This window comes from Miniopterus natalensis, chromosome 18 (assembly GCF_054644295.1).
Source record: "Miniopterus natalensis isolate mMinNat1 chromosome 18, mMinNat1.hap1, whole genome shotgun sequence".
Classification (NCBI taxonomy): domain Eukaryota; kingdom Metazoa; phylum Chordata; class Mammalia; order Chiroptera; family Miniopteridae; genus Miniopterus; species Miniopterus natalensis.
This window is the reverse complement of record NC_142098.1, coordinates 33,604,761-33,630,050: the sequence shown is the minus strand read 5'-3', so window position 1 is coordinate 33,630,050 and position 25,290 is coordinate 33,604,761. Positions and strand designations below refer to the sequence as shown.

Sequence of the window (25,290 nt, the reverse complement as noted above, 5' to 3'; positions counted from 1 at the left end):
TGGGCCTGTTCTCATGGCTGCTGCTGCCCAGGTTGGACTGGTAGTTAAATATTTGTATGTCCCCCCACAGGGCTCACTCCCGTGGCCAGGCCAAGCCACCTTTAGAAGATGATGTCTTGTCAGCATGGAGCCTGCCTTGCAAACTAATCCTGGCTAATTGCCACCGAAACCTGCTAAGATCACATCTGTTGGGCCCGGAGATTAAATCAATATTTGACAATCTTGATTAAATAGAACCAGGGAATCCTTGTCAAAGAACATCTGTTAAAGCTCTGTGCTTTCCATCCTGCTCTTGGGGAGCCAGCCGGGGGCATCTCTGGCTCTGCCTGTTGTCACCTGAGGACAGCTTTGAGGTGGGGGAGGGGGTTGTGAAGCCCACCAGGAACACTGTGGCCAGGAAGGCTCCTTGTGGTGGGAGGGAAGTAGGGGAGCTGGACACACATAGCTGGGCCATGCTATCCTCCTGTGACCACTGATGGGGCCATTCCACCTAAGAACAAAAACGGGCATATATGGAGCCAGGAGCCCAGGCTAGAACCCTGCTCCACTGGTCTAGTTCCCTAAGCTACATGTGACACTGGCCTCACAGCTGGCCTACTCAACCCAGGCAGCATCCCCAGGCAGGGGGCCCTTCATTTCTCCCTACAGCAGGAAACACTGAGGCTCAGAATGGCAAGCTCCCTGTTCAATATCACCCAGGGACAGAAAAGGCAGAGGTGGGGCTCAAACCCAGTGGGGTGACTTTAATGTCATCATAACCACTGCCATCTCTAAAAAGCAGGGCTAGAGCTGTGAACACAGTGGATGCTCAATAAACACCTTTCCTCCACCGCTGAGTGATTTTTAGGCAGAAATTAGGCTCATGTTCTGGAGTCAGATGGCCTGGGATCAAATCCCGACCCCAACACGTACCAGAAAGATAGCAGTGCCACCTCATCCGACTGCTGGAGGAGCCTGAGACGATCCCCATAAGGCACCATAGTAAAGGCACACACACAGTAAGCCTTCATATATCCTTATTTAAAAACAGTAACGACGACAAAGCGGCTGCGCTCAGTGCCCTCATGGGGAGCTGTGGTCAGACACCCAAATGCCTATAGCCACTGTGCATTGTTCTCTCCCCAGATCCAAAGCAGCACCACGATCAGGGTCAGTTCTCCATAAATATTTTGAGTCCTTTAAAATAAAAAGGAAAACCCAAACCAACCTGGCAACCAGTCGGCCACCTGGCCAGATACTCAACTAACCAGCCAACCAGATAACCAACTAACCAGCCAACCAACCACTCAGTTAACCAACCAACCAACCAACCAACCAACCAACCAACCAACCAACCAACCAACCAACCAACCAACAAGCCAGACAGCCAGTCAACCAGCCAACTAGTCTGTTTCTGTGTCCATGTCCCTATCTGCCCCCATCTCTACATCTCTGTGCCGTGTTTATGTCTCTGCTCCACTGCTCTGGGTCCCTGTTCCCCCTTCTTTCCATGTCCCACTCTGCGTGTCTCTTCTCTCACAGATGTGAACACACAGATGGCCACAGCCCTGTGCATTTGTGGCCCGAGTCACAATCCTATGTTAACTCAGCACTGAGGATGTCCCAGCCTCTGCCTGGTGCCTCTGTTAACTCCCAGATTCCAAGTTCCCAACATCTGCTGGAAGGGAGAGATGCTATGGAATTGCCAAGATTACTGAAATAATAAAATGGGGGGAGGCCAATAACAAATCACCTGCTAAATAAAAGAATCACTGGCATGCGTGGCATTGTTTAGGCCCCTAGTTTCTCGTATTCCAGGCAGAGTCACAACTGCCAGTCTCACTCCACCCTGCAGTGGAATCTTACAAGGAAATTGGCTGCTTTAATCAAAGGACAAACTCAGAAATAGTGTTTAAAAACAGTCCCCACACTCCCTATTTTATATTTCTCTATCCACGCAGGTCAGTGCGGAACGCAGGATCGGGAAGGCCGACTTCCAGCTGTAAGTGGTCACCCCAGGGCGGGGTGTGACAGTGTATGCATGCGTGTGATCCTCCTGTCTGCAACCCTGAAGCTCCCAAACTTCCCCAAGCCACATGCCTCCACTCTGGCACAACCACAGACCACCTGTGCTATTATTGACTTAAAACGGTCCTCTCCACCAAAGTCTTAATGATATCTGCACTGGAATCGTATATTTTCTAATACTCATCAAACAACATGCACAAATATGAAAATCTATAAAGCCCATCTGCGTATCAGTGAAAATGAGCTTTGGTACCAGAAATGCGCCAACACCAAAAACAGGATGTGACTCTCAGACATGACTCTGAGCCAAAGAGCCAAACACAGAACAACATGCAGAGTTTATGATTCCATTTATATAAAGTTCAAAAGCAGGCAAAACAGATCCATGGTATTCAGAGTTGTTCACATGGGTGAGCAAACCCTCAAAAAGCAAGGAATGGTGACCATGGCAGTTCGAGAAACAGCGCCTCCTGGGGGTGGGGGGAGCTTCTGAGGTGCTGACAGGATCTCTCTGTTGATCTGGGGGTGACATGAGTGCTTACTTTATCATTGTTTGCTGAACTGTATTATTTTCATTTTACACACTTCTCAATGCATCTGTTACGTTTCACAACAAAGTTTTAAAGTCTTTTGCACTGTATGAATTCTTTTTAAAGACTGTACCAATGTATTATATATGCAATTTTATGAAAAAGATATACATTGAAGTCTTAGCTGTTTGATCTTTAAAGATTCTCTCTCTAAAGACCTAGAAGATTAGTTCCATACCTCTGTGTGTGGTGTGTAAACACAACCCCCCTCCAAGTCACTCTTGCTCCCCTGGCTCAAAATTCACTTTTTCTTCTATAAGAGGTATCCACTTCCCAGAAGGGCAGGGCCACTTCACCTGTCTGCACACAAACATCTTGGGCAGGCTGGAGGAATGTGCACTTCCTCCTGGCGGGAGGGAGGAGGGGAGAGCAGGGTTACACACAACAGCAACTCACGACATGACAGCTGGGGACAGAGAGAAGGGACCTGCACACACCTGAGAGGTCAGGGGGGCTTCAGGGCACAGCAGCTGTGGCGCCAGGCATCCTGGCAATGCCTCTGCAGTGACACCACAGAGGCCCCAGTCTTGACCCTCAACTAGGTGCAAAGCCTCTTTTTGGGCCCATGGACTGGCTGGGACTGGCTGACAGATGGTGACGGCCTGCAGCTCTGTTTGCACAAGACCATAATCAAACATCCAGCCCCACGACTGTACACAGGATGAGCACCTAGGCCAAGGCCAAGACCAAGGCTGAGGAAGACAGGCTGGAAGGGGGCACTGGGTCCTTGGGAGACTAGGGCAATGGCTCTGAGGGGGCCTAGGACACTAGGAAATCAGCCACTCACTGCCAGAACAATAAAGTTTTTTGTTTTTTAAAAATGTTCACAGTTGGTGGAAGCTTTCTAGAAGAAATCTGGCAATAGCGTTTTAAAATGTTCTTACCCTCTGTACCAGTGATGCTACTTCTGGGAATTGATCCCAAATAAATCATAGGGATGAAGAAAAAAAATTCATGGCATTGGTTATAAAGCAAAAAAATAGAGCCAACCTCAATGTCCAGCAATAGGATAACAGCTAAATAAATTACTGCCCGTCCTTACGATGTTAAACATTTATACACATGCAGATGCAGTCACAGGAAAGACTGGAAAAATTACTCAACCAAAAAGCCTGCTCTCCTAAGTTCCCTTGCAGCTATGGCTAACTATATGTCGCATTCTGGCCAACGAAAGGTTAAGTGAAACGCTGCTGGGTGTGTGTGCAAAGGGGCCTTTGGAGGGGCCTCCTGGTAAAGCTACACTTTCCAATAAGATGGGGCCTCAGCCCCTCCTACCCTTGTCCTTGGAGGTGTGGCAGCCGTCTTGTGATCCTGAGGCGGAAAACCACATGGTGAGGAGGGCAGGGCAAGGAGTCAGAAGGAGCCCACTCCCCCAGCCAGTGGCCCTGCCCCAGTCCACTCACACACCCTTTCCTTCCTATGGGCAAAAGAGAAACTGTTGCCTCATGTAAGCCACTGCTTACTGGTTTTCTGTTACTAGTAGCAGAGTACAATCTTAACTAGTAAGAGGTCCTTCCCATATTTTCATTTAAAAGATAAGGAAACTGAAGCTCTGAGAGGGACGATCACTAGCCTGAAGTCACACAGAGCCAGGTAGAGATAAGGCTGGAATGTGAGCCTGTGTTCCTAAGTACTTCACAGCAGCACCTTGAACCTTATTAAGAGGACTGGCTTTGGAGAAACCTTGGCTTCAATTCACTTCTCCACGGAGTAGTTTGCTTGTCCACCCCCCACCCCAGCAGCAGCGTGAGCTCCCAGAATGTGAACTCTTCACTGCCCACTCTCCACTATCTAGAACAGCGCCAGATTGGTGGCAGGTGTCTAACACATCCCGCTGAAGGAGTAACGACAATGCCTGGGAAGGTCAGGTGACTCTTCTGGAAAAGGGGACTACCACCACTGGCTTTACAGGAGGCAGCGAGGGTTTGATGAGGAAGGTACATAAAGCACCAGGGCATGGTGTCCAGTAAGTGCCCAACAAGGATCCATTATGACCCCCACGGTGGCTATGGATCTCCTCTTCCCAGTCAAGCAGAGCCACTCTGCCTGCTGGCAGAGAGTGTCCTCAGGAGGGCTTTCTTTAGGTTGGGCACAACCGAGTCCTCTGACAGAGAACAGAAGGGAGTGTCTGCTTTGAGCATGGGATAGGGAAGCTTGGGGAGGATTCCTTCAGCAAAAGAAGACTTCACAACCATGAGCACACGGCCCTGCGCCTCCCAAGGAAGGCCTGTCCCAGGCAGCAGTGACTGGCAGCTGGCAGGCAATGCTCAAAGAGCTGACTCAGGTTTTGCTGGTGACCAAGGGACCAAAGTTCCAGGATGGTGTTTATCACGCACGAAACAACACAGCCCTGACCAGGCCATTTAGACCTTCTGGCTTTCTGGTCTATAAAATGGGATGAACTTTTACTGATTGATCGATTGCCTGTCCTCGTGCCCTGCCCTGCATCACAGGAAACTGTATTTCCCAGGATTCCTGGTTAAGTTCAATCAATGGGCACAGTGGCAGAGGCCTGAAAGGTGGAGCTGGTGAGATGCCAGGGTGGTCCTCCCTCTCTTCCTCCACCTTGAACAGCATCTCAGGTAGGGTAGGGGATGCTTCTCTGCCCCTCCCCCCACAATGCCCTAGGCACTGGTCATACCACCCTCCCACCTCTGTGTCCCTTCACTCCGGTTGCTGTGTCAGGACTGCCTCCCTGCTCCTGTTTGGTTTCTGTGTGTTCCCCTCACTCATTTAAATGAATTATCTGTGCTAAATTCCCTCTGCATGAAATATCTAGAGTGGACTCTGTTTCCCTCACAGATATATCTGCCTTGCCTGCATTTTCGGGGCACCTAAAAGTGAAGGGAACCCTGATCGGGTAGCTCAGTTGGTTAGAGTGTCATCCCGCTACACCAATGTTGGGGGTTTGATCCCCAGTCAGGGCACATACAAGAATCGACCAATGAATGCATGAATCAGTGGACCAGCAAATCGATGCTTCGCTCTCTCTCTGCCCCCCTTCCTGTCTGTCTAAAAATGAAGGGAGAAGGTGCACTTGGGAAGTGAAAAGCACACACAAACCAAGCAGTGCTCCATGGATGCGTCGTATCTTCCATAATGTACAGGCACGTTGTAGGCGTGGAGTTTAAAACCCCCCAAACGAAATGATGTCATGTTTGAGATTTGCTTCGAAATAATCCAAAGGCAGGGGGGTGGATGAAGCAAGCTTGGCCGTGTGCTAAAATCCGTGGGATCTGAGGACAGGTGTGTGCCTGCGGGCTCTGTATGCGCTTCTTTCTACTTCTGTAAATGTTTGAAGTTTTCCATTATTAAAACAGAACTAATGGGTAAGAGAAAACAGGTCCCTATTCTTTTGGTGGGGATACAAACCCACAGAACCTTCTTTGAAGGCAATTTGTCAGTTAATTAAATTAAAGCCATGCATGTTTGTGGACCCAGTGATTACAAAACAAAAAGAAGTGCTGGCCCAAGAATCCAAAGCTGCCTGGACAAGGCTCCCCCACTGCTTGAGACAGGAGAGAATGAAGATAACCGAAAGTCCCTCATTAAAGAACCAACTAAATGCATTTTGATACATCCTTATAATACAACCTCAGGTAGCATTACAAAGAATGAGAGCACATCTAACATGCTGACAGGGTAAAATGCCCAAGAGACACTCATAAGTGACAAAACAAAGGTGTGGAGAAACAGTATTATCGTATCACATTAAAATATATATATGTGATATCCAGAGGAAAAAGTCTTGTAAATAGTAATAATGATAATATCTGAAAATATGAATATAGTACTTACTATGTGCCAGCACTTTACATGCTATAGATATGTTCAGAAAACCCTATAAGGTTACTGTATCCATTTTACAGATGAGGAAACTGAGGGTCAGAAATGTCAAACTCATGTGTTGAAGTTCTAACCCCCAATACCTCAAAATGAATGTAACTACCGGTATTTGGCGATAAGGCCTTTAAAGAAGTAATTAAATTAAAAAGAGACCATTAGGGTGCACACTAATCCGATCTGGCTAGTGTCCTTGACACAGAGAGACACGTGTGGCATGTGAGAGGCAGTAATAGGGCGGTGCCTGCAAGGCAGGGAGAGAGACCTCAGGAGAAACCAACCCTGCCAGCACCTTGACCTTGGACTTCCAGCTTCTGTAAGTGGAAAAAATGAATTCTGTTTTTTAAAACACCGAGCCTGTGGTTCTGTTATGTATGGCAGCAATACAAACTAATACACTAGAACCAAGGATTTAAGCAGAGGACGCCTGGCTCCAGAGTCCGTACCCTTAATATGGCCAACACAGCAAACTGTTTACTGTGGTTATTTTACTTCTGGAAAGCGAGACTGGGGGTGGGTGCAGAGAAAGGAGAAAGATTTTCATATTTGTATATACTTTTGTAATTAAATTAAAAAAATTCACACATCTAATTTTTAAAAATTACAAAAACCACACACAGCGAAATGAACATATTTCTCCCAAATGTGGGAGATTTGTCTTTTGACAGGTTTCACTATCTTGTCTATTGCAGTTCCTGCGGGACCACCCAAATTACCCAGAGATGTCATCACAGCCTGACATTCTGATGTGAATGAAAAGAGGGTAGAATATTTGAATTTTTAGAAACTTTAAAATGCTCAGTAACAATGCTGATGGTAATAATAATAGCTGACATATGTATATTTAAATATGTGTTTATTAATTTCAGAGAGAGGAAGGGGGAGAGATCAATGATGAGAGAGAACCACTGATCGGCTGCCTCCTGCACAACCCCTACTGGGGATTGAGCTTCCAACCCGGGCATGTGCCCCAACTGGAAATCGAGCTGTGACCTCCAGGTTCATGCGTCAATGCTCAACCACTGAGCCACACTGGACGTGCAGAGCTGATAATTTCATATCACATATATGTATGATACTGTCCTAAATGCTTTATATATTATGTCATTAAATCCTCAAAATATCTTAGGATACAGACACTATCATCATTCCCATTTTCTATTTGAGGAAGCTCTGAGGCTCAGAGAGGTTTAGTAACCTGCTGGGTTAGACGGCAGGATCAGGATTCAAACCCAGACCATCCAGCTCCAGCTGCCCCTCATAACCTACCTCATGAGCCCTCTTGACTTCATGGCTGAATGAGCCACTCATGGAAAGGTAAGTCTGAATCAGGATAGCAGGTGCAGAAAGAGGCATGAAGAGGCGCTCAGTCAGACCAGTAATCAGAGCATTGAAACCCCAGACCCCACTTCATTAATGTGACACAAATTAGGAAGCAGGATAACAACAGCAAGTGGTGACGAGCCAATGGGAAAGCGGGACCCTTGTGCACTTGGGAGAGAGCGTGGGCCAGAGCAGCCTCTTGGAGAGCAGCCTGGCCATCCATCCCCAGGCAGAAGGACAGGGAATGCCTGTCTCCTGCCACAATGTAACCCCTGCTTCAGGACACAGCTATGTGGGTGCTCACTGAAGTGCTGTCTGGGTGGTGTGAAGCTGGGGGTGACTTGGATGCCCAACATCAGGGGACCAGAAACACGAGGAGTGATGGATGCACATCACACACGACTATTTAGAGGACACATGCAACACACTGGAGCACATGAGCAACGTGGCCCATCTGAAAAACATGCTGTTTGGTGAAACCCAGAAGAAAAATAATAAGATATGGAGCCCAAAACCATTCCTGGAAACAGACACTTTACTCAAACCTCAATATATATTTTGCAAGGCTACGTACATAGCTATAGACACACCACAGATACCTCACAGTGGGGGAGGGACTGGAAGGAGGAAAAAAATATAGAGGATATGCAATGTGTATGGCGGATAAAGAAGGAAAAACAAAAACCTATCCAGTGACAAGGCAGGTGACACACACAGTTTCTACCAATGGACAGTCAGTGGGAGCCAGACTCTACTTGTTCTGATTTGTGGGGTTATGTGAGGGTAGGAGAAGAGGCAGAAAATGGACATGTGGTAGGCAGTTAGACCCGAGCAGAGCTAGGATGATGGGCCAGGTTCAGAAGGTCACCAGGGTAGAAAGCCCTGGGTACCTAGCAAAGGACAATTGTAGGTGGGACCTCACACCCAGGGTGATCTTCCCTCCCCTAGCATATCTGTGGTCATGGGGTTTGGACCACCTGACCTTTCCTCCCTAGAGAAAACATCTAGGCCTCAGTTGTATTTCAGCTCCAGGCCCAGAAAAGCAGCAAAACCAGATAAATGAACCCATGGCTGACATCAGGACCAGCTGCATTGGATGACCCCACGCCCAAGCGCCAACCAATTAATCAGTGGAGACCTAGACTCAGAAAGGACACACCTGGAAAGCTGCTGAATATTCTATTGAGATCTTCCCCTGGGACCTCCCCTAAAATCTCCATCCTTAAAACCCATACAACAAATGACCCAGGGAGCTCTCCCTCCTGGAGCATGCCTGCACCTTTCCCTTCCCCTGGAGCATGCTCCCCCCAGGCAAGTCACCTTTACCTTCCTCACTTCTAAGCTCCAAGGGTTTAGAAGAATCTCTGTAACTCCTTAATCTCTGTAACTTGTTTCCTAAGCCCGTTTCTTCTACAAATTTTTTCTTCGATCTCTGTGATTTTCCAAGTAAATGTTCTTATAGTTTGAGTCTTGGCTCTGAATTCTTTCCTAGCCAGAACTCAAGTACCACGGTCGCTGAACCCAGGTCCATTCTGACCCCACTGGTCTAACTCCGGGTGCCATTCCTGCCATAAATCACCACACTTCTTTGTTCTAAAGTAGCACATGTGTTTTGCCTGACACAATCTGTTGCTACCTTAGTGAGCCTTGGTTAGGAACTGAGTTTGGAGGTCTTTCCCGGCTGTGGCAGGCATTTGGTTGTCTCCTCAATACCCACTTCCCTCTTCCCCTGGGAGGTGGACTCCAAAAGGTCAAAGGCAATCAGGGTGTGGCACTCTTCTGGGGATCTTATTGGCCTGGTAAGGGAGGCACATGACCTAAACTGGATCAATCATAGACTAAAGGGAAGTATTTATAACCATAAGGGATGGGGCAGTCTTTTTCTCTCCCGGTGTCTGTAGACTTGAACGCAAGTGGCCCTGATTGTCATTGGCAGCCATCTTGGGACCAAGAGGCATATACAGGGTGGGGCAAACGTCCGCTTACAGTTGTTGTTTGTATAGAAAATAATACAATAAATAATACAAGAATAAACTCTGTTTTGAGTACTCACAACTGTAAACCTGAGTCCTGGATGACAGACATCTGAGCTGCTGATTCTACCCCATCTGATGCCCACTCACTTCTACAATCCAGAACATATTAAATGCCTTTACCATTTGGCTGGATGATGTCAGCGTTTTGTTACTTACAACTAAAAGAATCCTAACTGAGACCAACAACCTAGGCAGCCATTTTTTGATTGTTAAACAAGGGGACAATCTCTGCAGGAGGGAAATGGGGCATCAGAGACACAAACAGGAAGGGCGATGAATCCCAACGTATGGAGAATGTTTACAGGTCTCAAGCTGCATGTCCGGACGGTACCACATGTGTGAGCCACAGAAACAGTCAGTTGCACTGTCCTTTGCACACAAAGCCTCAGGAAACCTTCTGCAGTGGGTTACTTAAGTTTCCCTCATTCATCACAAGGGCCAAGCTGCCGGCAGTTTCCTATGTTCTACTTCTTCTGACAATGGCAGGGGGTTAATCCCCAGCTGGCTGGAGCCGAGGATGAGATAAGACAAGAAAGCCCAGCCTGGCCCTCCTGCGGCCGCTCTGTTCCTGAATCAAAGGTTGGCTTCTGGATCTGGGATACCCTAAGATCTGACTACAGCTGGGCTGTCTGAAATGGCACACAAGGGTCTTAGTGAGGAGGCCTCAGGGGCTGCGGTGTACCATCATCCATTAGGATCAAGGGAAAGGCCCGAGTGGGACTAAGGCGAGGTCACGGGGACCCGCCTGGAGTTGCCTCATCTATAGAATATGAATAGAAGGGTCCATCTCACAACACTGTTGTGAGACAAAAATAAACTAACACATGTAAAGTGCTTAGCACGAAGCCTAGTACAGAGTGAACTATTTCATTATCATTATGACTTGATGGTATCTATTTTCAATGATTGAAGTATAATTATGTACAGTAAGATGTACCCATTTTGAGTGTATAGTGTGATGAATTTTGACACGTCTACACTTGAGTAACCTACACCCCAAATAAGACATCACAGGCTGGCCAATAATACATATCTAACTTACATGTGTAAATGTGAGTATCCACCATCACAAGCAAGACCTCAACATTCCATTGCCACAAAGATCCCTTGGGTGACCTTTCATAACCACATCTCCCTCCCTGTAACCCCCTTCCCCAACCCCTGATAACCACCAATCTGGTCTCCATTTGTATAATTTTGCCAGTTAAAAATATTATACAAATGAAATCATCCTGTAAGTAACCACTTGGGATTGGCTTTTTTCACTCAGCATAATTTCTTTGGGTTCATCCAAATTGTTGCCCGTATCATTAATTCATTCCCTTTTATTGGTGAGTAGTATTTCATGCATGGATGTACCACAGTTTGTTTAACCCTTCATCTGCTGAAGGACATCTAGGCTGTTTCCCACTTTTGGCTACAATAAATAAAGCTGCCATGAACAACTGTGTATAGGTTTTTGTGTGATCATAAGTCTTACTCGCCTGGGATAAATGCCCATGAGTGCCATGGCTGGGTCACATGACAGTTGCATACTTAGTTTTTAAGCAACTGCCAATCTGTTTTCCAGAGTGGCTGTTCCATCTGACAGTCCCACCAGCAAAGTATGAGACGCAGTTTCTCCACATTCTTATTACGGGCAACTTCAGCTCATTCATTCAACAGATATGTACCAAGCAACTCCTGTGTGCCAGGTACTGTTCTAGATGCTGGGTTTATAGCAATAAACAAGACACAGTTCGTGTTTTCAAATAGGAGCTGCATGCTCAAGGGTGTAGATAGGCAATACACAAGTCAACAAATTGCTTATGGTAAGTGCTAAGAAGAAAATAGGGAGATGTGATAAGGAGCGTGTGCATCTCAAAAGGGCGCACAGGCAGGAGGTATAGCACAGTGATTATGAAGCCAGATGGCATGGGTTCAAATCCTGGCTCCACCACTTCGAAGCCATGCAGCTCAGACAAGTGACCTGAACTTACCTGTGCCTCAGTTTCCTCATCTGTAAAACTGGATAGTACTGACCTCATAGGGGTGTTGGGAGGATTAAGAGTCAACACCCATAACACACTTAGCAGCAAGGACCAGGCCTGGATGGAAAGCCATCTGTTTAAGAGTCTCTGTAAGAACCTCTTGACCACCCAGGTGGCATTGCTAAGACTACACAGTTATAAGCTTGGTAGGTTTCTGGAGACACAATGCACCCACCCAAGTGCTCAGAAGGGAGGACACCACTCCCCATGGGGCCAGGGCCCACTCTGCTCTGGGACTGGGCTGCCGCAGGCACAGCACAGGAAGGGACAGTGAGGCCATCCACTTACCCAGCAACCGTGGGGGCCACTGCAGCAGAGATGTCAGGATGCAGGATCAGAGGAGTTTCGCAGGGCACCTGGGCCTCTTCCCACCTCGGGAATCTGACCCCATTCCCAGGCTGGAACGGGGCTGGCAGGCTCATCTGTGTTCTCCCTGAGGGGCTGGGGCACAGGGACTCCCCAAACTCTTGGCCCATAAAATAGCCATTTCCTATGCAATGCTAAGACAGAGGTAATCTGGAAACTCCCATCCCCACCCTGTCCCACCTCTTTCCAGGGCCTGGCTAAGAAGGGGGAACCAAGAGAAGCATATTGGTTGCCATCTTACCAAAAAAAAAAAAAAAAAAAAAAGGGAACTGGGGGTGGGGGCTGCTGTTGGCAGCTCCAGCCCTGGGAGGAAATGAGGCTGTCTTTGCAGGAAGTGGGCTGGGGTCCCTTCTCTGAGAGGAAGAAATCATGAGTCAGCAAGGCCTCGAATCTTTCCAAGGAAGAGGCAGGGCTGCGGTGACCTGTTTTGTGGGTCACTGGGATTGATCAGCAATCTGCTTTTTTCCTAGGGACTGAGTCTGGAACCAGGGCACCTTCTACCTTATATAGAGCTCCCTCCAACCCTGCAGAGTGAGTGGCCAGATGACAGCACAGCATACAAGGTGCCGCAGGGCAGGCTGGAGTCTCTGACCCTGACCCTGGCTTGTAGCAGTCAGTACAAACTGTCCAGGGGGAGGAAGGGAGTCAGGACACCAAGTCTTGAAAGTTCACGGAGGAGTTAAAAAAAAAACCAAACCACCCACTGCTCTCCTTCAAACCCTTCTGTGGTGCCCAGAGGCAACGGAAGAGCCTTTGGGCAGGCTCTTCTCCTGCCCAAACACCCTGGCCCCACCCTGCCCCTATTTATCCTTGAGGTCACTTCTTGGAACCTCCCAAACCCACCCCAGCCTTTAGTAAGACCCCTACCTCCAGCCCTGTTATTCTCTCTCAAGGCACTCTGGATTTACTCTTGAGAGTTAAATTACCAGTTAAATTATGTGGTTATTTATGTGATTATTTGATATCTATCTCCCCCACTAGATGGTAAGTGCCATGAAATCAGAATAATGGTAATGATGATATTACTTTTAACAACAGCTCACATTTATTAAACACCTACAGGGTTTTACAGCATTATCTCACTGACTTCTGGCCACAGCTCTATGAGGTCAATGCTGTCATTATCCCATTTCACAGATGGGGAAGCCATGTGAACCCTGCCACAGGCACTTGGTAAATGGTTAGTTTAGGGGATATCCATATTTTGGGTTACATTCCAATTATTCCTTCCCCCTAATACCCATGAGTGTGTGTGGGGGAGCCCACTGGGGACAGAACCCCAGGTCCATAGAAAACATTTTTACCACTTTGGAGTGATAGATTCTGATCCCAAGGGCCCCTTCCCGTTCTAATCCCTCCCCGAACAAGAAGACGTTAACTTAATACATCTTTATTGCGTTCCTGTGTGTCAGGCAAGGCCTGAGCACTAGCGACACAGCAACAAACAAAGCAGGTGGGGCTCATACCGTCACACACCTTGTCGCACAGCTCACGTCTGCTGGGTACATGGACACAAAGTCCTGTCTCTCTTCAGGAAAAAGATCAGTAGTTGTCAGGAGAGGAGAGGGAGGGAGGGGGGACAACATGGGACACAGGGGAGCCCTAGGGCCATGAAACTACTCTGTACGACGCGGTAAGGGAGGATGCATGTCATACATTTGCCAAAACCATACCCATGGAGAACACAGAGTGAACCCTAATGGAAACTACGAACTTCAGTTAATGATGTATCCATATTGGTTCATCAGTCGTAACAAATGTACCATATTAATACTAGATGGAAGCAATAGTGACACTGTGTGGTGGAGACAGAGGAAGTTTGGGAACTTGGTACTTTACAATTTTCTGTAAACCCAAAACTGCTATTAAAAAAAAAAGCAAAAAAAGCCCCGTCTCTCCTGAACCTCTCCCATGAGCCATTTGTCCCTCATCTCTGGGCCCTCATCTCCTCCTTCCTCAGTTGGCCTCAGGGCTCCAGCTCTCCTGGTCTCTCCCTCCTCCTGGCACCCCCGAGGGCCTCCTTTGCCCATTCCTGACCATCACTCTGGGCAGCTTTTCTCCTCTCTATCCACACCCTCCCTGGGGGACCTCATCTGGTCCCTGGCGCTGATACCATCATCTCCTGGGGACTCTTACATTTCCTTCTCCAGCCTGGACCTCTCCCCCTCAACTCCAGACCTGAAGGAAGAGCTGATGCAGCTGTAGTCCTGACTTCGCAGCACTGTCACCTCCTTGCAAACCTCTCTGGTGCTCACTCAATGCCTTCGCCACTCACCTGGTGTTCAGGCCAAGCCCTTGGTGCTTTCCTCCACCCCGTCCTGCTGACACCCAGTCCATTCACACTTACTGTCAACTCCACCTTCAAAATATGATTAAGATCCACGCCCCCTCCCTTATCTCTGCCTGGACCAGCAGGAGCTTCCTCCGGTTTCCGGGCTCCCACCCCGCTCCCACACGCAGCCGGAGGACCTATCAACGTGAGTCAGATCACGGCCCTTCTCTGCTCAGAGCCCTCGCACTGTGCCTCTGAGGAAGCCTCAGTCCTTACAAGGCCTCACATGTCATTCTCTGGCCTCATCTCCTCACATGTTGTCTTTTATTTTAGCCTCTGAGGTGGGTGTATAATGGTATCTCATGGTGGTTACCATTTGAATTCCCATGGTGATGATTAAGGACGGTGAGGTACTTTAATAATAATAATAATATTTGCACAGCATTTATTATGTGCCACTCACTATGCTGAATACTTTATATACACGGCTCCATGATCCCTTTCCTACCTCTCAGCCAGGTGTGTCTCAGAGTTCTGGATAATTGGGATTTTAGAAAGGCAATACAGAGCCTGTACCCTGGGGCAGGGTCTGGGGAAGCATCTGTCACATGGATATTTCTGCAGTGAAGATAATCTGTCTGAATCATGCTCCACCTAGGATTGTGGCTCTATATTAAATCCCTGAATCCCCACAACCACTCTATTTTATAGATGGGGAAACTGAGGCACAGGAAGGCTATGTGCCTTGGCCACACTCAGGAGAGGTAGAGTAGGCTGGGATTCCAACACAGGTCATTTTTACTACTGTACTGTCCTCCATACTGGTTCTTAGGGTAGCTGACAGGAAATTAATCAACGATGAATGGATGAATGAATAAAAGTAAGCTGGGAAAGTCTGAGAACCCATTCTCTTCAACTAGTTACTGCTCCTGGCAGGAAGGGCAAACACCACTGAGCCAACTACATGTGCTTAATCTAATTTACTTATTTTGACTACAAGATCTAACCAAATATAAAGCAAGATTTCCACCCCAATATGATCCTCAGAATAACAATTGTCTTTCAGAGTTTTCATATTATTATTTTGAACAAAGTAAGTTTAGGAAAAACATTAGCTTCTAAGGACTTAAATGACGCTAGTTTTGGCAACAACGAAAAAGGAGGCATATGTTATAACAGACTCAGGACCCACTCCTGAGAGACTGACATCACAGTTCCAAGTGTTATAAGTCACTTAAACAGGCTCTTTAAAGATTCCCTCAGAAAGCGAGATAGGGACAATAACTGTCACCAAAATTCATTTAATTTAAACAAAATACTTGATGTAAAAGTCTTACTGGATATAGAGGGACATTTAAACTAGAATTTTGAAAATGGAAAAAAGAGTGCATAAGACCATACTGGAAATGGTCTTGAAGCAGTGTCACTGTGTAGGGTGACACAGAACTTTCCTGAATTGTCATTCATTCCTCATACTGGAATGATTAGTCTGACTGACTCAAAAGCATACTTACGTATGTTCACATTTATCCACTTACCCATCTCAGTAACTGTCTTTAAAAAAACATCGTTTTTTACTGTAACATGGTAAGTTAGCGGTTACACTTTAGAGATCGCCACTGCACACCTAAGAGGAGAATAAACCTAAATATTTCAAATGGGCCCCCTCAATTCAGTTTTTTTTAATCTTCCCTTTGAAAAGATGGGAAATCACCTTGTTTTGGAACACATATGGTATTTTTTTAAGTACAACTATTTAAAAAAGTCTGGAAGGTACACATCAGCTTGCAAAAGTGGTTATCTTGGAAGATTCTGGGTTCTTTGATTTTTTTTTTTAAATAATAGGCAAATATGAGTTGGATAAGCAGACATGCAAGTAAACAATAGAGCTTTATAACATGAACTTGCCCAAGGACACGATCAAGTAGTTGTCCTCACTCTCAGCTGCGCCCTGGAAACATCTGGGGAGTTTTCGAAAAGCGGTGCACACCTGGTCCTATCCTTGGTGAGCCTAATGAATTGGGCTGGGGCAGGGCACAGGCCTGGGAGTTTCTTAAAGCTCCCATGTGATTCTAATGTGCAGCAATGAGAATAGTTACCACAGCAACATTTTTCAAATTTTTCTACAGAACATGTTAGTGTGTTTTAGAAAATAAAAAGGTTCCACAGTCAAAGTAGCAGGTTTCTTTCCTGCAAGATTTCTCAGAGCCTGTAAAATGCAAATGTGCTCCCTAACTTTTACAAGCAGGAGACATAGTACATGGTGGACATCCGCGTGCGCTGAGTGTTCCCCCTTTCGAGCAGCCATGCTGTCAGCACGCCCTGTCCAGTCTACCTTCTAACCAGCCCTTCCCCAGCCCCCACTCTCCCCGGCCTGGTCCTGTCCTCCACTGCCTCCCATTAGGACTGTGGCAGCCGCCTCCTCCCTGCTCTCCCACTGGCCCTACAATGCACTGCCCACAAAGGTGGGCTAGCAGAGATCCTTGGGAGCACACCAAGTCTGAAAAACTTCTGTTTCTACCTGAGACTTCCTGCAGTGTCCTTAACTGCCTCCTTAAGACCGTGGAAAGGACCCGCCTTAAGGAGAGGCAGCATCACTGACAGCAGAGCTGTTACCAAAATAAATCTGGGTTCTCGATGCCATTGTTGAGCTGTCAAGTAACCAGCCTAGAAAGAGGGCCCAACAAACCCTTGGACTTGGAGTTGGGGAGTCCACCCATTTCTCAATGATTTAAGCCAAGACAAATGGGGTTTTCTGTTATGTGTAAGCCCAAAGCATCCAAACTATATACTTTCTGTTAAATTACCCTATTTATTGGTCATACGTTTTTCACGATGTAATATGACCTTAATTATTTGTTTTCCTTGTTCATTGTCTGTTTCCCCCTTCTAGAGTTCCAGCTCCATGAGAGCAGGGAAATTTGTCTGTCTTGTTTACTGCTATGTCCCTAGTACCTGAAACACCGCTCACCAAAGAGTAGAAACTCAGCATTCATTGAAGGAATGACGGAGCTCATTTAATTCTTTCAACAGCTCCAAAAGGCAGGTGTTACAAATACCAAACTCCTCCCCATAGCACGCCGACCCTGCATGGTCCGCCCCAGCCACCTGCCCCATTCATGATCCTACAGCTATGCTGGCCATCTTCCAATGCCCTCACAGAGTCAAGCTCCTCCCCATGTCCAGGACTCCGCTGATTCTGTTCCCTCTACTGGGAACGCTCGCCCCATTCCATAAGGCCTACTCAGCCTTTAGGCCTCCTCACAAATGGCAGTCCTCATGACAGACATCTCCTGCCCAACCCAAATATGCCAGGCGCCCCTTGGATATGCTCCCACCGCTCCTCCATCGGGGCACTTAGCACAGATGTAATTACAGAGCTGCTTCTGTAATTACGTTCTTAGATTCTGTTTCCTCCACTGAACTATGAGCTCCAGGAAGGCAAGGATGCCTTTGTATTTCCAGAGCCTTTAGAAGACCTGCCACACAGTAGGTGCTTAATAAAAACCACACCTGTCTCTTGTGGCCAGGATATTTACTGCTCCCTGACTACCCATCTTCCCCCCACATTTCCATCACCTTGCAGTTGGGCAGGGCCACACAGCTAGTTCCAGGGGTGAGTGAAAATGAACTGTGTCACTCTCTAAGTTCTGCTGTGTGACTCTCTAGGTCCCTTGTCCTGCCATGGTGACCCTGGAGGCTGTGTGTTCCAGTCATGAGCCTGCCAGCCTGGGTCCCCGATGTACAAGGCAAAGTCTCACCCTGATCTACCTTTTCATGAGTAAGAAATTGACATTTGTTGTGTCCCAACCTCCAGGATTTCAGGGTAGATTTGTTATCACAGTAGAATCCTGTCCATCCTGGCAGTCCTGGGAATAAATGAAAGCAGCTAGAGGCAGAGGCAATTGTGATCACAGCCTGGGAGGTGAGCAGCAAGCCAGTGGCCTCTGGCTGCCAGTCCTGAACCTCAGGGAAAGGATGAGGGGCAGACAGAACAGCTACAGATGCTTCTCGACTTATGAGGGGGGCCATGTCCCGATAAATCCAGCTAAGTTTAAAATATGGAAGGTTGAAAATGCATTTAATACACCTAACCTACAAACAGCATAGCTCAGCCTTGCCCACACATACAGTTGGGCAAAATCATCTTGCTGCCACTGCTCGGCATCACGAGAGCATCGTACACCATGTACTGCCAGCCCTGGAAAAGATACAAATTCAGAATTTGTATGATTCCTACTGAATGCGTATCACTTTCACGCCACTGTAAAGTTGAAAAATCGTAAGTCAGAGCATCGTTAAGTCTGGCTGGTCTGTACTCCCTGGGGAATCGCCACTTTCAGTTCCCGATGCAGCAGACGAAAGGACCCTGAGACTCGGCTCCCTTCAGACAGAGCCTGCCTCGGAGGTCGTCATCAAACACAGCTCCTTAGGAATCACAGCTAAGTCTCAGAGCCGGGGGATGGGAGGAGGCTGCTCAGAAGCCCTAATACCCTGGAAAACTCTATTAGCTGGACGAAGCTGAACCAGCAATGCTGCATGAAGGGCCTGGACTAATTTGGGCTGACAGCCTTCTGTGGAATCAACCACTGGGGCTCTGCCCTCCAGCGCCATCCCAGGGAATAAATCATACTGTCAGATCTAATTTGGGACTCAACTGATGGGCTGAGCAGAGCAACCATGCGTTCTGGCCACAGAGGTCAAGGGCAGCCCATGCGCTGGAGGCCAGTGCTGAGAGGCCTGGAAACTAGACTAGATGGAAAGGGGACTGGGAGGAAAACAGCTGTGGGTTTCCAAACAGAGCAAAGAAACTCCCGTTTTCTCCCACGAAATTTCTGGCCCAGGCCTCAACTGTACAAGGCCTGTTCCCAGGGCACAGTTCTGCCATATCCAGGCACCATGCAAACTTGGGCCTGGACATAAGGTACATACTCATAAGTGGCAAGTGAACCATCACAACAGCAGCCACTACAGTTTATTATCTTATGGGCTGGTGACTAAGCTGCCTAACCTCTGACATGAGGTAGGGGCTAATGAATGTAAACCACGGTTATTACCACCATCTCATCTATTATGTGACTACTCTGTGCCAGGCACTGTTCTAAGTACTTGAGACTCAAAATCACCTTTTAATTCTCAAGACAACCTTAGGAGAAACAAAAACTCTTAGGGTATCATCCTTCCAGGAGGGTATCCCTGTAGCCCTAGTGCCCAGCACAGGACCAGAAAATGGGATATGCCCAGTCAATGTTTGCTGAAAAGATAGATGGATGGAAACCCAAGTCCAAACGCTTTATTTTACAGAGAAAGGAAAGACTGCTCCTTGATGCATCTCCATTCTTTCTCTAAGGCTCAAAGATGATTCTAGGGACCCTTCCAGGCCCCCAAGCAGGGCTGGGCACCCCCTCTCGGCTCCCACTGTCCCCTAGCTTTTCCATACAGCCCTGACCACTCTGGGCTGTCACTGGGGGCCTGCCCCCCCAACACTGGATGAAGAGCCCAATGAGTGTAGGACCCACCCAGGCACAAAGCTGTCTCACCCACACCTCACACCTCAGCAATACAGGGACAGGCACAGAGGAGGTGCATGTTAAATATGTGCTGAGTTGGCCAGCAGAATCCCAAGGCTGGGAGCCTCATCCTGGGAAGAGTAATGAAAAGCACAGGTACAATTTGTCTGGGAAAGGGAGGCCAAGAGAAGTCTTCTCAGTCATTTGCAAGCCCTGAAGGGCAACCAGGAAGACAAGTGGATGGTGCTGCTCACCAGGACTGGACCAGAACTAATGAGAGGTAGTTACAAAGAGTGGATGCGATTCACAAGCAAAGTTTTTAATGATCAAAATTTCCTTAAAGTAAAATATGCTGCCCTCTTCCTCCCTTCCTGGAAGAATGTAAACTGAGGCCAGAGAGCTAGCCATCTGGGCATCCATGACCTCACTGGAGGCAACAAGTGTAGTGGCCAAGAGTCAGGGCTGTGAAGATGAACTGCAAAGGTTCTCATCCTGGCTCCTCTACCTGGCAAGTGGCTTCACCATTCTGCGCCTCAGTTTCCAAGTCATTCTTATGGGGCGATCACAGAGCAACTTAATAGGCTGGGTGTAAGGACTGAATGAGATCATGCACATAAAGTGCTTACAGCAGGGCCTGGCACAGTCTACACCCACCAAGGTTAATTATTATTGTTTTTCTTCCCCTGGGGAGCCAGGTACTGCTGGCTGCTAACCCAGTGGACACTCTCAATTCTCTTTTTCTTTGGCTTCCTCCTCAGGAGAGGCCTACAAGCGAAATGAGATTTCCCACCCTCCTTGGAAGGCCATGCAGCCCATTTCTGACCAATGAGATGTAAGTGGAATCTTCTGTGGGGAGTCTGGGATGCTTAAGCAGCCCAGGGCTGAAAAACACACACTGCTGGAGCTGAGCCTCCCCCTCCTTGTTCTGGCTGGAGCTGCAGCAGCAATCTTGTAACCATGAGGGGAAGGCCAAGCAAATCAGGGGTGCCAGCCTGTACCTCACTCAGCCTCGCAACTAATGGCAGCCAAGTTGCCTCCAGGTTTATTGTGATGGAAGAGAAATCAGTCCTTGTTTGTTTAAGCTGCTGTGAGCTGGGCTGTCTGTTCTTGCAGCTGAAAGCATTCCTGCCTGATGCACCCACCAAGACACAAAAGGCTCGGGGCACATGTCCATGGTAATCGTTTGCCAAACTCAGTTCAGTTTCCTGGTTGAGAACCCCAGATCTAGAGGAGGAAGAATGAAAGGCCAAGCCAGAACAGTGTTTACCAAAAAGCTCGATTGCTGTGTTCCGCCCTTCCTTTTCAGCCTCTTCTGTGTCCCATCTGTACAATTATTTACTCAATATTTTCTTTAAATCAACTTACTTTTACACTTAAATGTATATACATATGTTTTAAAAGGAATCTGCATTACCACCAAGATGCAAAACAGGAATCCTTTGCCACAAAAGTAACTCAATAAATAAGTACAATGAAAACCAACAAAATATATTCATCAACATACCACTAAAAATGATCTGATACAGCATAATTTGGGTGCGATGGACTAGCAAAAATTCCTCATTTTTGTTTTTTACTAGGGAAAAAATATCAGAAGATGTGGCAATACTTGGCATTTCCACAGGGCAACAGTGAGCTACAGGTTAAGAAGCTGCTGCTGCTCAGAGAGGGGGCATGTTTTTCTGTTTGTCATGAATCCTGAAACCCTGATCCAAAGTGAGATAATCTGTTTAGATCTTCCCAGGGGTGGCTGAAGAACTGGGTTGGGCACCTGCCTTACTCCCTCCACTCAGGGCGTCCTCAGAGAGACCTTTCGCATCACCTTGTCTAAAACCATCCACACTCCCAGTCAGTCTCGACTCATTTACCCAGTCATGCCTTACTCATCTCTGTAGTTTCTTGTCCCCACACACCTTTCCTGCATTCACTTGTTTATCCGTCTATTTTTATCCGCCAGGAGAATGTCAGGGAAAGGAATTTTGTCTATTTTGTTCATTCGTGAATCCCTAGTGCCTGGAACATACCAATAGGTGCTCAAATGCACATGTGTTGAATAAAGGAGAGAAGCGAAAGTGTGAGCAAATGAAAGCCCATCTCCTGCTTCCCAGTTCCCTAAGGCCCTAAGGCCTACCACGTAGAAAGAATGCTGCTTTCCCTGAAGTCTGGGAGGCAGTACTAGAAATTCACTCAGAACTTGGGACCTTCACCACCTTACCCAGGAATGTGCTACAATAAAAGGAGTATTTTTGCAGCCATCCAGAAACACGTTAATCGCTGAAAGCTGAAATAAATGAGAAGGAGCAGGTCTTCCTTTCAGAATGAATTATGTGGATAATCAGTAAGTGTAGAAGAAATGAGGGACATACAAAAATCACCATTAGGGAAATACCATGGTAATAACTGCTGCAGGCAAGATTTACCTCAGCAAGGCCATGCCAAAATTAGTGGGAGGAAGTCTGAGGAGTAGTTTCAAAGTACTTCCCCAAGATAGCTTTCAATTACAAAGGGCAAGACAGTTTCCAGTGGGGAAACCCAGCAGACGGCACCTTAACCAAGGACCCAGGTTAACAGCCCCAGTGAGAAGGCAGGCCGCACCCTCTGAGGCGCACTCCTCTGCTTAGACTTTATCCCACAGAAACAGCAGGGTGTCCACTAACAAGTCCCCCAGAAACCTGAATGTAACATATTCAAAACCGTTATATTAGAGATAGTTACCATATTTACATGTTGTAATCATTTGTAAATACCTACACTATATTTTTTGCCTATGGAGAAACAGCACATCCACAAGGGTGGGTGATGGGCCATTTTCCATTATGATTATGCATTTGTCTGACCTCAGAAACTGTATACCAAAGAGTGAATTCCACTTTCTGTAAATTTAAAAAATTGAGTTAAAAAAGTTAAAAAAAAGAAAGAAAAAAAGACTATGACACACTGATGCACGCTCTGAACAAAGATTTCCAAGGTATCCTACAGCTGGGGACAGTGGGAAACTGCTACAGAGGCAGCCGTATGGAATAGCTTTTCTCTTTAAATAGCAAACTAAAATAATAAGTGTGTACGTACATAAGTAGAAATGTTCATGAGCAGGAAGAGGTCTGGCAGGACACCCACCCAACCTCTGACGGTAACTAGCCCTGAGGATGTTACACTTGTAGGCACAGAGGGGCAGTGAAGGAGACTTCCATCTTTCCCTTGACACTCTTTTGAATAAATTTTTTCCCAATAATAAAGAGGCTTAGGTGTACTAGTTGTAAAACTGAAGCAAATAAATAAACAAGCACACTGTACTCACCCTGAGTACGTTCTGGACTCTAGTGTTCCTTGAGGGTCCCAGGAGAGCTGGTCAACGGCTGTGCATCTACAGAGATGGAAAAAACTGAGGTTATGTCTTTGGCCACCCTGCGCCTCCCCGCTAACTATATTCTGTCATTCACAAATTCACTCCCTCAACAAACATTTACTGAACACCTGCTCTGTGCCAGGCACTGAGGGGACACCAGAGGGGACACCAGTGACGGAGACAAAGTCATTGTCCTCGGGGCAGACATTCCAGTAGGCAAGGAAGGCAATAAACACACAATATGAAGTCAGGGAGCGGGGGAGGAGGGGATGGGGCTGCTATTTCACAGAGTAGCCGGAGGAGGCCTGAGGGGAGCAGAGACATAACTACAGACTACAGCAATTTGGAAACGGATGAGTCTAATGATATTTTATGGTACCTGCCACAACTATTATGTGATATGGAAATAGTTATGATTTCTAGCGGTGACAGTCACAGGTATAGCTAATACAGTTGTGACCTGAGACCCTCATTCAGAAGGAAAAAAAAATGCTAAATTTTGGTTAGATAGTGGAGAAAATAAAGATGTAATTTTTCCCCCAGCCAACTTCCCAGTCCTCTAAACGCCATTGAAGGACCCTTCAAGGGTCCCTGGTCCAGAGATTAAGAACCCCTAAGCTGTACCTGAGACAGGGGAAGGTGGAGCGTGTTCCCAGGGAAGCTAACAATTGGAGGGGGTGTAGACTCAGATCCTTGTGGACTTCTGAAGGGAAGGAGTTCTGAGCATTGGCTATTTTGGCTCACACTGCACCTCAGCCCCTGGACCTTCACCTTTCCCACTCAACACACGGAATTCCTGTGGGAATGACCCTACCCATGAGTTAGTAGGGAAAGGGGGGGAATGGTCATATGATCCAGGCCTGACTAGTAAAGTGACTGCACCCCTTCTTCCCTGGCCCTGGCTTCAGATTGCTCAGGGTGGCCCTGGCATTAAAGCCAGGCTGATTGAGTCCAATAAACACCAGCCTCGGGACATGTGCTGGGACTACAGGCAAAGAGATTATTTTCCTTGGGACTACTAAGACGGTTGATATACATGGGGAGCTACCTAAGAGCCTGAGATTAAAATCAACCCAGAGAAATGCAGAACTGGGAGGCAGAAGGAAACCAGGTCCTGGCAACCCCAGGAGAGGCCCTGGATCCGGCCATGCCTGAAGCCATTACATGTACATTGTCAAAGACTTGAGTCCATACATATCCTTTTATACTTAGGCAGGTTGACCTGCATTTGTATTTGTTCACATGATTAAATGTCTCTCAACATGCAAGGGCAGCAGCAACTGTAGTTCCTGATGATTCCCATAGCTCATTACCAAGTCACTTAGGAAAGCACAAAAGAAAATTTAAAAACAGTTACTATACATAGAAACAGCAAATACAGAAAAACACATACTTTAAAAAAACTCAGAAATAGCCTCTTGGGTAGGTGCTATCCCTAAGCTGGTCTATGAAGCCCTAACAATTTTGATTTTGAAGATGCTTGGCAGGGCAGGAGGGAGCCAGGAGTCCCCAGAACATTTTCCTTTATCACCAGACTTGCCATTTTAAAAATTCCTGGGATGGTCAGAAAGCCCATGCAATCAAGCTCCTGTAAAATTTTAATAGCTGCCTTTTAAACTGCAACGGAAATTGCTTTCCTGCCACTCTAATTTCCCCCCTTTCCTTCTCTACAGTGATACGTATGGCTCTTGAAAGACACATCAGCAGTGATGAGCAGTGTAGTCGAAGCTGAGAGAGGCGAGCAGAAGTGGAGAAGGGCAGAATCTTGACAAGAACACCTGAATACTGACTCCGGTCAGGCCAGCTCTGGGATTTTCCAAGGTCTCTGAGCTGGGAATCTTCCTGCCAACTGGAGGAAGCTGTGATGTCCAACAGTCTGGTATCCCCTCATACATGCGAGGGGCCATAGCAGAGAGGAAGATGCCAAGGGGTTTGGGAAATTGCAGCAAAGATGGGCTACAGGGCTA

The 25,290-nt window shown here is 47.1% G+C and overlaps 1 protein-coding gene across 1 annotated transcript in view; it reads right to left on the bottom strand.

The window, feature by feature from the left end:
* SIPA1L3 (signal induced proliferation associated 1 like 3) overlaps window positions 1-25,290 on the bottom strand; it is a 202,596-nt gene that overhangs the window by 68,256 nt on the left and 109,050 nt on the right. Inside the window, exon 7 of the mRNA XM_087826695.1 lies at window positions 23,276-23,341. The gene's annotated coding sequence lies outside the window, so the exon portion shown is untranslated. The remainder of the gene's footprint in view (window positions 1-23,275; window positions 23,342-25,290) is intronic.